This window comes from Protopterus annectens, chromosome 8.part0, assembly GCF_019279795.1.
Source record: "Protopterus annectens isolate FY-2018-M chromosome 8.part0, PAN1.0, whole genome shotgun sequence".
Classification (NCBI taxonomy): domain Eukaryota; kingdom Metazoa; phylum Chordata; order Ceratodontiformes; family Protopteridae; genus Protopterus; species Protopterus annectens.
The window spans coordinates 1,969,858,236-1,969,870,274 of NC_056741.1; the positions used below are offsets into that span (position 1 = coordinate 1,969,858,236).

Here is a 12,039-nt window from a genome sequence, read left to right on the forward strand (position 1 = left end):
AATAGACATGGCCATAGGAGGCCTGGCAGCTCCACGCAGGAGTGACCTTGTCTACAGCAATGGTCTCGGCATTTCCTTGGTTTCGTATCCGGAGGAAAATCTATAACTGGCGCCGGAGTAATGTCTGGAATCGAGTCGTCGGTAATGCGGTGTCTTCGGTTCGGAGCGGTGGAGAGACCGTCTCAGAGGGAACCGGAGCACTCGCGCTAGGTTTTGGCGTGGAGTCGGTGGTAGACGCGGGCCGAGGATGTCGGTCCCGGTATTTTCGCTTTTTGGGAGTTTGCGATGTCGGAAGATCCGACGGCATGGTGTAAGCAAATTTATCGCTGAAAAAATCTTCAGCGAACTCCGCCTGGCGCCTGAGAGTGCACTTGTTGAAGCGAGCACAGGCTACACAGGCCGAGACGTCGTGGTCTGGGCCCAGGCAAGGGAGGCAGTAAGAGTGGAAATCCTTATGAGGTATTTGTTTACCACAAAAAAGACAATTATTAACTTTTTCAGTAATTTCTGACATCGGCTGAGGCAAGAAAAGGTCCCCAACGGGGTACTTAGCTTTTTTGATGACTTCGGTATCGTAGAATACAGGAGCTGACCGACCGGCACTTGCCGCGCGGTGCCCGAAGCAGAAGCAGTTCGCAAGAAAGACTGAAGAAAATGGCGTCAGCTGATGCTTATGTACTCCAGCCGCTCTGACGTCGGAGAGAAATGCGACATCAGCCGACGTCGGACCCAGACTTTGGAATCCGGCCGACCGAGGGCTGCCTGAGGCAGGACAACCCACATGTTATGACTGCAGTTGCATTATTGAAGGACATCATCACTATAGCTGAAATTTCAAAAATTCCCTTACAGCATACAGTCGAGCATGTTGTGATGCTTATGAACTTAGACTATCTTACTGGAAATGCAATTATGTGAGGCTCTAACCTAACTGTAAATCTTTGAAGGATATACACATTAGGGCTAGCCACTGAGATGTGTATGCATTGGCTTTAGGTGATTTGGCCACACTGACTAATGTTAATGCGACATCCTAACCCCCATAAACAAATGGGAGAATGGGAGTAGTAGTTGATGATGAGAACTCCTGTAGCAGCATTTTTGGAATGTGAAGTTCTACTAAAGAAACACATTGCTGTTCAAATATTTAAGGGTACTGTTGCTCTTATTTTGCTAACCTCTGGCATAAGTTGTGACACTTGCTTTACAAAGTCATACCATTTAATGCGACATTCAGTTCACCAAGTGAGAAACATTATTCATTACAAATGGTTTATAAACAAACTTGTAACTGCACAAAAAGTGAGCAAAACGTACAGTTTTGTACCTACCATAAATGTAGATGTTCGAGTGCCCATACAGCTGCAGTCATTACAGATGGGTTATCCTGCCGTCAGGCGGGTCCTCGGTCGGCCGACTTCCAAAGTCTAGGTCCGGTGTCGGTTGTCGTCGCTTCTTCCCCGACGTCAGTGCTGCAGGGGTATAAAAGAGGCAGCCGACGCCATTTTCTTCAGTTTTTCTTGCCCCAGATGTCAGGTGCCCCCAGAAGGAAGGCAAAACATAATATTATGCAAACATGCAATGAAGAAAAATCAAAAACAGTAGTTGCAAGCAAGAATATCCCAAAAGGGTTGTATGATAAAGGTGATTGTCCTAAGGCCTGTCCTAAGAGGGGATGGAGGGAGGGTAACCTGGACTGCAGCTGTATGGGCACTCGAACATCTGCATTTATGGTAGGTACAAAACTGTACTATGTTCATCGTGCATACAGCTGCAGTCATTACAGATGGGTAGAATCCCAAAGCTAAGTAAGGGTGGTAGGTACTAATTGGAACTGGGAGGGGCTAGGATGCCCTGCAGGACTGCTGTGGCAAAGCCCGCTCTAGATTTTGAGTATAGTGGAAAGTGGTAGTGCTTGGAGAAAGTGTGCAATGAACTCCAAGTAGCTGCTTCCAAAATGTCCTTGGTAGGGACCCCCCTGAGGAAAGCTGCAGAGGTAGCTGTAGCCCTGGTGGAGTGGGATCTGATGTATACAGGCACAGGTTTTCCATGAAAAGAACAAAAGCGTATGCAGTGGGCTATCCAGTTTGAAATTGTTTGGAAATAGCCTTTCCTTGAGCACCTGTAGCATAGGGCACAAAGAGCTGCTCAGATTTCCTGAATGACTTTGTTCTGTCCAAGTAATAATGAAGTTGTCTGTGGATGTCCAAGGAATGTAAAAGTCTCTCTCCTTTGTTCTGTGGATTTGGATAAAAGGTAGGTAAATGAATAGTCTGATTCAAAGCTACACTGGATACCACCTTTAACATGAAGGTAGGGTTGGTTCGCAAGGAGACTCTGTCCTGATGGAAAATGTTGAATGGTTGCACAGCCATGAGGACCTGTAGCTCCGAAACCCTGCGTGCTGAGGTAATGGCCAGAAGGAAGGCTGTTTTCCACGACAAGTATTGTAACTCTGTTGAAGAAGCCAGCTCAAAAGGAGGCAGGGTCAGCTTTTCCAATACAAAGTTGAGGTCCCAAGCTGGGACCGGTGGTTTCCGTGGGGGTTTTATATTCTTTGCCCCTCTGAGGAACTGCCTTAATAGAGGATGTGAGAAAAAAGGAGGATCTGTACTGTATTGTGCAGAAATGGCTGAAGCGTGCATCTTGATGGAGGAGAAGGAAAGGCCACTGTTTAACATCTCGGCTAGGTACTGTAAAATTTGGGGTATATTTATTACCCAAGGATTTTTGCCCTTTTCTTAATTCCAGGAACAAAATCGTTTCCATTTGGTGGAGTATGTTTTTCTAGTAGAGGGTCTTCTGGCCTCCAAGATGATATCCTGCACCTCTTTGGAGAGGAGAGTCTGTTGGATAATTAAGGTATTCTCCATGCAGCTAGATTTAAGGTTTTGAGCTGGCTGTGAAGAGTTTTGTAGTTGTGCTGGGACAACAGAAGAGGAACTAGAGGTAGTATCCATGGTGGTGAGTGTGACAGGCTCTTTAGGAGAGGATACCAGTGCTGTCGTGGCCAGTCTGGAGCAATGAGAATCATTTGTGGCCTCTCTGCTCTGGCTTTTAATAGAACTTTGGTCAGTAGAGGAAGAGGCGGGAAGGCATAGACTGTCAATGTTGTCCAATTGAAGGAGAGTGCGTCCACTTTCCAGGCCTGTGGATGATAGGTCCTTGAACAGAATTTTTTTCAACTGGTAATTTCTGTGGGTAGCAAATAGATCTATCTCTGGCTGTCCCCCATGCCTGAGTTATCTTTGAGAAAACTTTGAGGATGCAACTTCCATTCGTGTGGGTCTGTCATATTTCTGCTTAAGTTGTCTGCCAGTGTGTTTTCCTTCCCTAGCAGGAATTGTGCCTGTAGTTGAATTTGTAATTCCAGAGCGGTGTTCCACAGGGTCATGGCTTGTCTGCACAGGGGGTATGAATGAGTTCTCCCCTGTTTGTTTGTGTACCACATGACTGTGGTGTTCTGTCCTTATCAACAGCTGGCCTGGATGCAGTAGGTCTTTGAAGGTCAAGCATTTTGCACGGCTAGCATCTCCTTTTGGTTGATGTGTAGGTGTCTCTCTTTTTGGGACCATTTTCCCTGAATGCACTGATATGCCATGTGTGCTCCCCAGGCATAGTCTGAGGCATCCGTTGTGATATGAGTTGCTTGAGGTAAACAGAAAGGGAGACCTGTGTTTCTTTGGTATGCTTGAGCCCACCACAAAAATTCCTTTTGAAGGCATGGAATGAGTGGTATAATTGTTTCCAAGCTGTGGCTGTGTTGAGACCATAAGTTTTTTAGGTACCATTGCAGTTTCCTCATATGCAGCTTTGCACATGGTATCAGTAGAATGCAAGATGCCATGAAACCCAGAGCCTGCAGGACTTTCCTTGCAGTTAGTCTGGTTAAAGTTGCCATTTTGTTGAAGTATTGAGACAGTTGCCCTTGTTTGTCTGGCGTGAGGTAGGCCATCTGGGTGGTTGTATTTAAGCTGGCACCCAGGAAAATTATCTGTTGAGAAGGTATTAGTTTTAATTTCTTTTTGTTCACTGTGTATCCCAGGTAGTTTAACAGTTTTAGTACAAACGCCAGATGCTGCAATAGAATGTCCTTGCTGTCCGCTTGGATCAGGCAGTCGTCCAGATATGGGTAGATTTGTATTCCTTGTTGTCTGCAGAAGGCAATTACTGATGCCAGGCATTTCGTAAACACTCTGGGCGCAGTAGATAAGCCAAAGGGCAATGCAGAGAATTGGTAATGGGTTGAACCTGTAAGAAATCTGAGGTATCTTCTGCAATCTTGTCTGATAGGGACATGCAGGTATGCCTCCTTGAGGTCCAACGTTACCAGCCAAGACTCCTTGCCCAGCATAGGAAGAAGCTGCTGTAATGTGAGCATCTTGAATTTTGGTACCTGTAGATATGTGTTTAGGATGGATAGGTCTAAGATGGGTCTCCAATCTTTGTCCTTCCTTGGTACCAGAAATAGTCTGGAATAAAAACCTTGTCCTTGTTCTTTTGCAGGCACCTCTTGAATTGCTTTCATATCCATGAGAGCGGAAATTTGTCTTTGTGCCTCTGCCCATTGATTTTGTGGCAGGTTTGGTAAGCCTCTCATTTTTGGAAGGGTGTGAAAATGGAACTTGTAGCCTCTGTCTATAATGTCCAGAATCCATTTGTCTTTTGTAACAATGTGCCAGTTTTTTGAAAATAATGCCAGTTTTCCGCCCAAAGGTGCTGCCATTATAACTTTGTTTGGCAGGCGTAGGAGGAAGTCATTGTCTTTTTTCTAAATGACTGTGGTCTATCTTCTCCACCTCTTGGGGTTGGTGCTTGCCACTGTCTAGCTCTAAGGATCCTTGAGGTTGTCCTCTACCCCTTGGGTGTCTGTATCTGCCCCTTTGAGATCTGTCCGTGGCTGGAAAGGACCAATTTTTTGAAGGCCAGTTTCTGCTGAAGCGTGGAGGTTGCACCTGCAAGAAATCTTTAACAGTTTGCATAGATTTCGCTTTTTCCTCCATTTTCTTTAGTACTTCCTCAGCTTTAACAGCGAACAATACATCTTTTTGAAGTGGTGCATCTAATAGCTTTGCTTTGACAAGATCTGGTAAGGATTGCTCTTTGAGCCAAGCATTTCTACGTATGACAGACCCTGTGACAGCAGCTCTACATGAGGCCTCTAAAGCATCAAAACCACACTGCAAGGTATGTTTACCCACTTGCTCTGCTCCATGCAACAAATCCTGCAACTCTTTCAAATCTGGTTGTTCTGTTTGTGTCATTTTGCTTTTCAGCTGAGATAACAAAAACTGTTGGTACTTTAACATGTGAAATTGACAGTTTAATGCCCTCATGGTTAAAGTGGCTGATGTATACACCTTTTTTCCCCACCTTTCTAATGCTCTAGAATCTCTCTCTGAAGGTAAGGGGTTTTTAGCAGTAGGGGCCTGTGAGATTGTTTCTGGGTCAGCAGTATGGCTTTTATAAAGGAACTGGTGAGAATCAGGAACCTGGTAATACCTGTCTGGTTCAACAGGGGCTGGAGGTAAAGAATCTGGATTAAGACTGGCTTCTGCGTACACATCATCCAAAATATCTAAAACAAGAGGGATAGCCAGGGGCCTATGCTGGGGGAGCAGTAGAAATTCCCTGAGCCTTTTCTTGGAATCTGAGTAATCCTGGCCTTCCCAGTGGAAGTGCTCCCTCAATGTATGCAAGGTTTCCCCAAAAGAGTAGTCCTCAGGGGGGGAGACCGAGGGAATAGACTCCTCAGCATCAGAGTCTTCAAAAGGGGAATAAGCATAATCCTAGTCCTCAGAATGGTCTGAGGTAATAGAAGCCTGGTCTGAGGAAGGGTAGTCTTCCTCCAATCTGGGTCTTTTGTCAGAGGGGGGTTGAGAACCCCTGATGAGAGTTATCAAATCCTCAGCCATTTTAAGCATCTGTTTTTTAGGCATGGGGCCTTGACAGGAGGTCTGAGGACCCAGTTTTTTAGTTTTGATAGCAGCTTTAGATTTAGTGAAGGATTTAATAGAGAAGGTGGAAGGCCTGAAGACGCCTTCAGAAATGGCAGGCCTCACTAAATTTTCAGTTTCCCCACCAAGAGTGACATCGGTATCTGCCGTGGGAATGGAGACTGAGGAGCCTGCGACCTCGGGTACTGAAGACACCGGTAAAATAGCTTCATTGGTAGTCAGGGGCTGCGTAGGCGCCTCGCTGAGAACCGGAGAACCGGTAGTCAGCCTAAGTGTGGTTTCAGTACTCGGTGCAGATCTCGGATGTCGGTCCTTGTCTTTGCGTCTTTTGCCTAAAACTGGCGTCGGTGTATCCGACGACATGATATAATTAAATTTTTTGCCAAAATAATGAAGGGCGAACTCTGCCCAACGCTTAATAGTGCGTTTGTTGAACCTAGCACAAAAACAGCAGGCCGAGACGTCGTGGTCTGGCCCTAAGCAAGGTATACAGAAAGAGTGAAAATCCTTATGCAGTATTTGCTTCCCACAAGAAATGCAATTATTAACTTTGTCTGACATCGGTCTGAGGCAAGAAGAGTTTCCCCAACGGGGTACTTAGCTTTAAAGAAGACTTCAGCGGAAATACTGTTCGTAAATCTCAGGAGATGGCCGACCGGCACTTGCGAACTGCTTCTGCTTCGGGCACCACGCAGCAAGAAAGACTGAAGAAAATGGCGTTGGCTGCCTCTTTTATACCCCTGCCGCTCTGACGTCAGGGAAGAAGTGACGACAACCGACGCCGGACCTAGACTTTGGAATTCGGCCGACCGAGGACCCGCCTGATGGCAGGATAACCCATCTGTAATGACTGCAGCTGTATGCACGATGAACATCACTCAAATACAAATAGGGACAGTGAACAGGCACTCTTACTGCTGAAAAACTTCTGCAAAGATGGTTATGGGGAGTGTCTCTCACAAATTCACTATTTCTCTTTAGGAAGGACTCTTGCATCAATATTCAATGCATTTGGGTAGTAACTCTAGCAATTCTAAGACTAAATTAGGCTATTGGACATTTAAGAAGTTTTCAAATAATAGTTTCCTACTAAATCCTGCCCTTCTTCTAAGAGCTGGCACTGAGGTTAAAGTCCTTATTGTTAAGTCACACAATATATTTAGTGGAGTTGTGCAAAATACTATTACAGAATATAGTGCCATGATTTGATCTGCTGTAATAATTTCATATGTAAATGTCAAGAGCTACAATCTTACCATCTGCACCACTGAATTTCCAAAATGGCAGAAGGTACTGCAAAGCAGCAGTGCTACCTTGGGTTGTACCAAACAATGTCATAATCAAAATCACCTTTATAATGAACAGCTGCAAGCACAGCTTCATCCTCTGGTTTCCAGGGTTTCACTCGTCTTGTTCTTAGACCAGTACCTTCCAATGCTACCTTAGCAACAGTAATTGGAACTTTGACAAGATCATTTTATATACACCCAGACAGACAGACACATGCACAAACAGGTGCACAGAAAAACTACTTCCTTGGAGGGGCTAATGGCACCTTTCATTTGCAAATGCACATTTTCCTGTTTTTATTGCAACTCAGTGGCACCAGCTGGACTACTCCAGCAAATCAAAAATACAATTACTGTTAATTATTAAAATATGCAAACCATAATATCATTGCTTGGCAGATGAGGCTAAAGCAGTAATTCTTTGAAAGGCATAAAAAGTAACCAACTCTGTACACATGCCATTAAACTCACAAACTACTAGCTACAAACATTTGTAATTGAATAATAATTTTACTTGAAATAATGTTAAATAATGCACTTTGAAAGTCAAATATACATTTCCCGTTTGATTTAGATTTCAAATGTAAGCTCTCTTTTTGCCAGGTTGCTGTAACTCGGAATGCATGGCAGACACCCCACCACAAAAACGCAGAAGAATGGCAAATATCAAACATTTCTCTTCTCCTATAAATTTTTTTCTGAAGGTGGGCTAAGCCCCCACACACTCAAACTTATAAAAACCAACTCCAGGAACACCATACCTTGGAGGAAAGAGAATACGCCACAAAATTGCAATGCTGGACTGAGTATATACAAGTCAGTTTTTCTGGCCATTCAATCTCAGTCTTACATGACTCGCTAAAGTGGATCCCAACATTTTAAATGGTTATTGTATAGATCTACCATGATTATTACTCTTGAAAAGAACTGGCAGGCTTGGGAAGAAAAAATGGAGTTTTCCAGAGTGTGCGTGGGTGCATGTGTATGTGCACACACATGAAATTAGATCAAGACTCTAATACTTTGCAACAGAAAAACTGCATTCTCATAGAGCTTACACATTTTGTATGTTCCCAGACTTGGTAGCAAAAATTACAGACTTTGTAAATCTTTTATATTTTTTTCTAAAAAAATATAGCTATGTTAACAATTTAGTAATTTTTTTCACATTTTTACTCCATCTTTCTTAAAAAAGAAACTCCAAATTTCTCACAGCCTTTCACATTTACCATAACAGAATATTTTCAAAGAGGTGATCCTTGAACAGTAACAGCTATCAATGTATCATAAGACTGATACCCACTATCAGTGTTTTCCAAACAGTCAAAAGGCCCTGGAGTACAGGCAAATAGTGGTATCAAGAAGTATACCAGGCTTCTTCTCCAGCATTACTCTCAAGTCTTTCCAAGCAAATGAAATTCCCAACAGTAATATGGCTCAAACCCAGCCTAGGGAATCTGAGACCAGTAGAAATACTACATAAGAGAGACTGGGTAGACATGAAGCCAGATGTTTACTCTCAAGGTCCATGTTACTACATCACAAAAGTATACAACATATGTTCACATGCTTCAGTACTTCCCACATACAATGATTCACTAAAATTGTACAACAATGACAGATATTGAAATGAAGGATTGCTGCTACAGTACAAGTACTTACTCATAGGAATTAGCCACAGGCAAGTGTGTGGCCCTCCAGAGCTTTTTGTGCTCCCAGAGCACAGCCAACTCTTCTGCTCAAGATTGTAACTTGGTATTCAGCTAAAAGGGAGGCAGTGCACCAATATAGATATATATATATATATATATATCTATATATATATACACACACACACACACACACACACACACACACACACACACACACACACACACAAGTATAAATAAATACACACACACACACACACACACACACACACACACACACACACACACACACACACACACACACACACACACACACACACAAGTATAAATAAATACACACACACACACACACACACACACACACACACACACACACACACACACACACACACACGAATAACTGCACTATGTTCTACCACAAGAATCACTATTATTTCTTATCTAAGGCGAGTAGTAATGCAGTTAAATATCCCTTGGTACAAGTGTACAGGGCAGCAGGCTCTGTATGAATGCAGTGACAAAGTTGCCCTATTCCTCAACTAAAAGCCTAGCTTGCAGTGCTTGAAACAGGTATGGACAGTAGTCCAGAATGCTGCATCATACATGTTCTGAGCTTAAATGTCCTTAGAATGGCAGTTGCGGTGCCTACTGCCATAATGGAATGCGTACTTTTCCTTTCAATGTTTTTCCATGACTTCCATAACAAACACAAGGTTAGTCAGCCTTTCCAAAGACTGTTCTGACAACAGTACACCCTGTCTGCAAAGCGCAAAAGACGCAGCGTTTGCCAGCTTTTGAAATCTTTGCCTCTTTCTACACAAGACCTCAATTTCCCCATACATCAATTAAATGCATTTTCCTCTCTCCATTGTTATAAAGATTAAGACAAAATGATGGCAAGCCGAATTCGGAGACAGCCTGGAGGTATTACTTCAAATACATACCTTATCATTGTGAAAGGCTGTAATGCAGTCAGCCTAAAGCTCTTTAGGTCTGGGAACACTATTATTCTATTCTGTCATATTATCAGGGAATACAAATCTGACAGTGGTCCTTTTCTGCTAGGATACACCAGACGACACACCATGGATGTCTTGGCCAGATTAAAACCATCAGAATAAAATCTACTTTTTATTACATTTTGAATTGGCCAGATTAAAACTATCAGAATAAAACCTACTTTTTATTACATTTTGGGAAAAAAACATGAAGGGGAAGTAAGGAAATGTATAAAGAAGCCTATATTTCCAAGGGAAGGAAAAGGCACACAATGTCCAAGTTTCTTTGTTGGAAATCTAGCACATAACTGTCAGTTTCTTGCAAATGGAAAAGGTGGAGTTCTTGTGCTTACCATCTTACTCGAGGTCCTGGATACCTTGCTTTGGCCAGTGCTTATTCATACAGGCTGGCAAAAGATCTGCTTAGTGCATCTGGCAGGTATTCTTCGTCTGATGGGATATAAATGGCAAGTCACTGTAGGCTTTCCCGACACAAGCGAGATCTCCTGTCATCATGGCCAGTCTACTAAGTGTACTGAAATGGGTGCACATCCTTTCTGGTGGTTTATGTACAAACATCACAATTTATTTATTTATTTATTTTACATCTGTTTACCAGAAAGTCCGTCTGGGTGGAGACCCATTTTTAGTGGAGGCCTGGGAAGAAAAGCTCCATACAGCAAAAAATTACATACAATGCATTAGAATACAAAGATCCACATAGTAACATAAAGTTGCAATGCTCATCACTGTAAAATACAGTATTTTATACAATGAATAAGTCATTCCCTAGGTAAGGTGTTCTAAGCAGTAATTATATAAAAATGGCAGCTAGTTAAGTTAGCACAGTTAATATGATTTCTGCAATATCACAGCTGATCAAGCTGTAGTGGAAAAGCAGTTCTAGAGTATAGGTTACAATCCTGAGCTAGAGGGCGAAAGTATTCTGAGTGCGAGTTGACTTCTGAGTCATGAGAGTTAGTCAACAGTTTGTGTTCAATAAAAATGGGGCAGAGAATCTGAGGAAGAAGTAAGTGAGGAAAAGGGGTAGGGAGGAAACCATTGTATAAGAGGAGATGTTGGTGGAGCAATTACTGTTGGATGGAAGGAACATGGCTTGGTAGTTAGGCTTGGCAAGGATAGGGTAGGGTGAGGGAAAGATGGGAGGAGAAAGGTACACGTTAGTTTTATGAGAAGTAGTTACTACTTTCAACACAACCAAATGTCACCCAATGTCTAAACAGTCAGTGTCAAGACAATTTCCTTTAAAATGATGTGTTTGCCCATCAAAGTGGTGTTCCACTTGCATTTGACATACTGGTGGGCAGAATATACCCACCATATCATATGTGAAGCATCTGTTGTCAATCTTAAATGCTGTTTGGGGTCACAAGGGGCAACTTCAGATTGGTTAAAAACTTGCAGGATCACCTAATGAATTATTTTTTTTTTTAACACAAGGATCAATGGTACTACTTTCAACAAGGGGTGCTGGTGCTGCCTTTGGAGATTTCTGTGGTACCGGTGCATATTCAAGTGGAGAGGCCATTGATACCATTAGGACTGAAGCCAATATGCAATTTAAAGCTTTTAGGAATGGTTGAAATGTCACGTGCCTTTCTCTTGACCACATCAGCAAAAAAGGGTCCCAAATGAAGGACTTTTCTTCTGGAGCAAGAAACAAAAAGTTACATATTTATCATAACTATTAGATCTTCATGATCAAAATCAGTCCAAGCAAGACTGGTATTGCAGGAGGCATGCTTTTTAGCACTCCTAGGGTTTCGTCAGCTTGGTTTTCTTCTCTCACTCCTATACTCCTCCATATTTCTCTCTCTCCTCCCCAAATCAAGTTTGCCCAGGGTTAGAAACATTCTGTTCAGACTATACATAAATCTACACACAAAAAAGTGAGAACCTACCATAACCACTAAAGGCCTTGGGCAGAGTTGTCTAGGTCCTTGGTAAGGGACCTTGTAACACTACTCAAAACAAAAAGCAAGCAAAAGAAGTTTAAAATCACAGGGACATACTTCCCACCAGGAAACAACATATCCACACTTGAGGAAATGCTATCTTGGACCTCAAACAAAATCCCATAACAATACACTGACAATCCCACTAACACCATATAGCTCAACCCAAC

General features: G+C 42.8%; 1 protein-coding gene across 1 annotated transcript in view; it reads right to left on the reverse strand.

Annotated features, from left to right (window-relative positions):
• Nucleotides 1-12,039, reverse strand: part of POLR2C (RNA polymerase II subunit C) — a 455,631-nt gene that overhangs the window by 198,751 nt on the left and 244,841 nt on the right. The gene's annotated exons all lie outside the window — the stretch shown is intronic.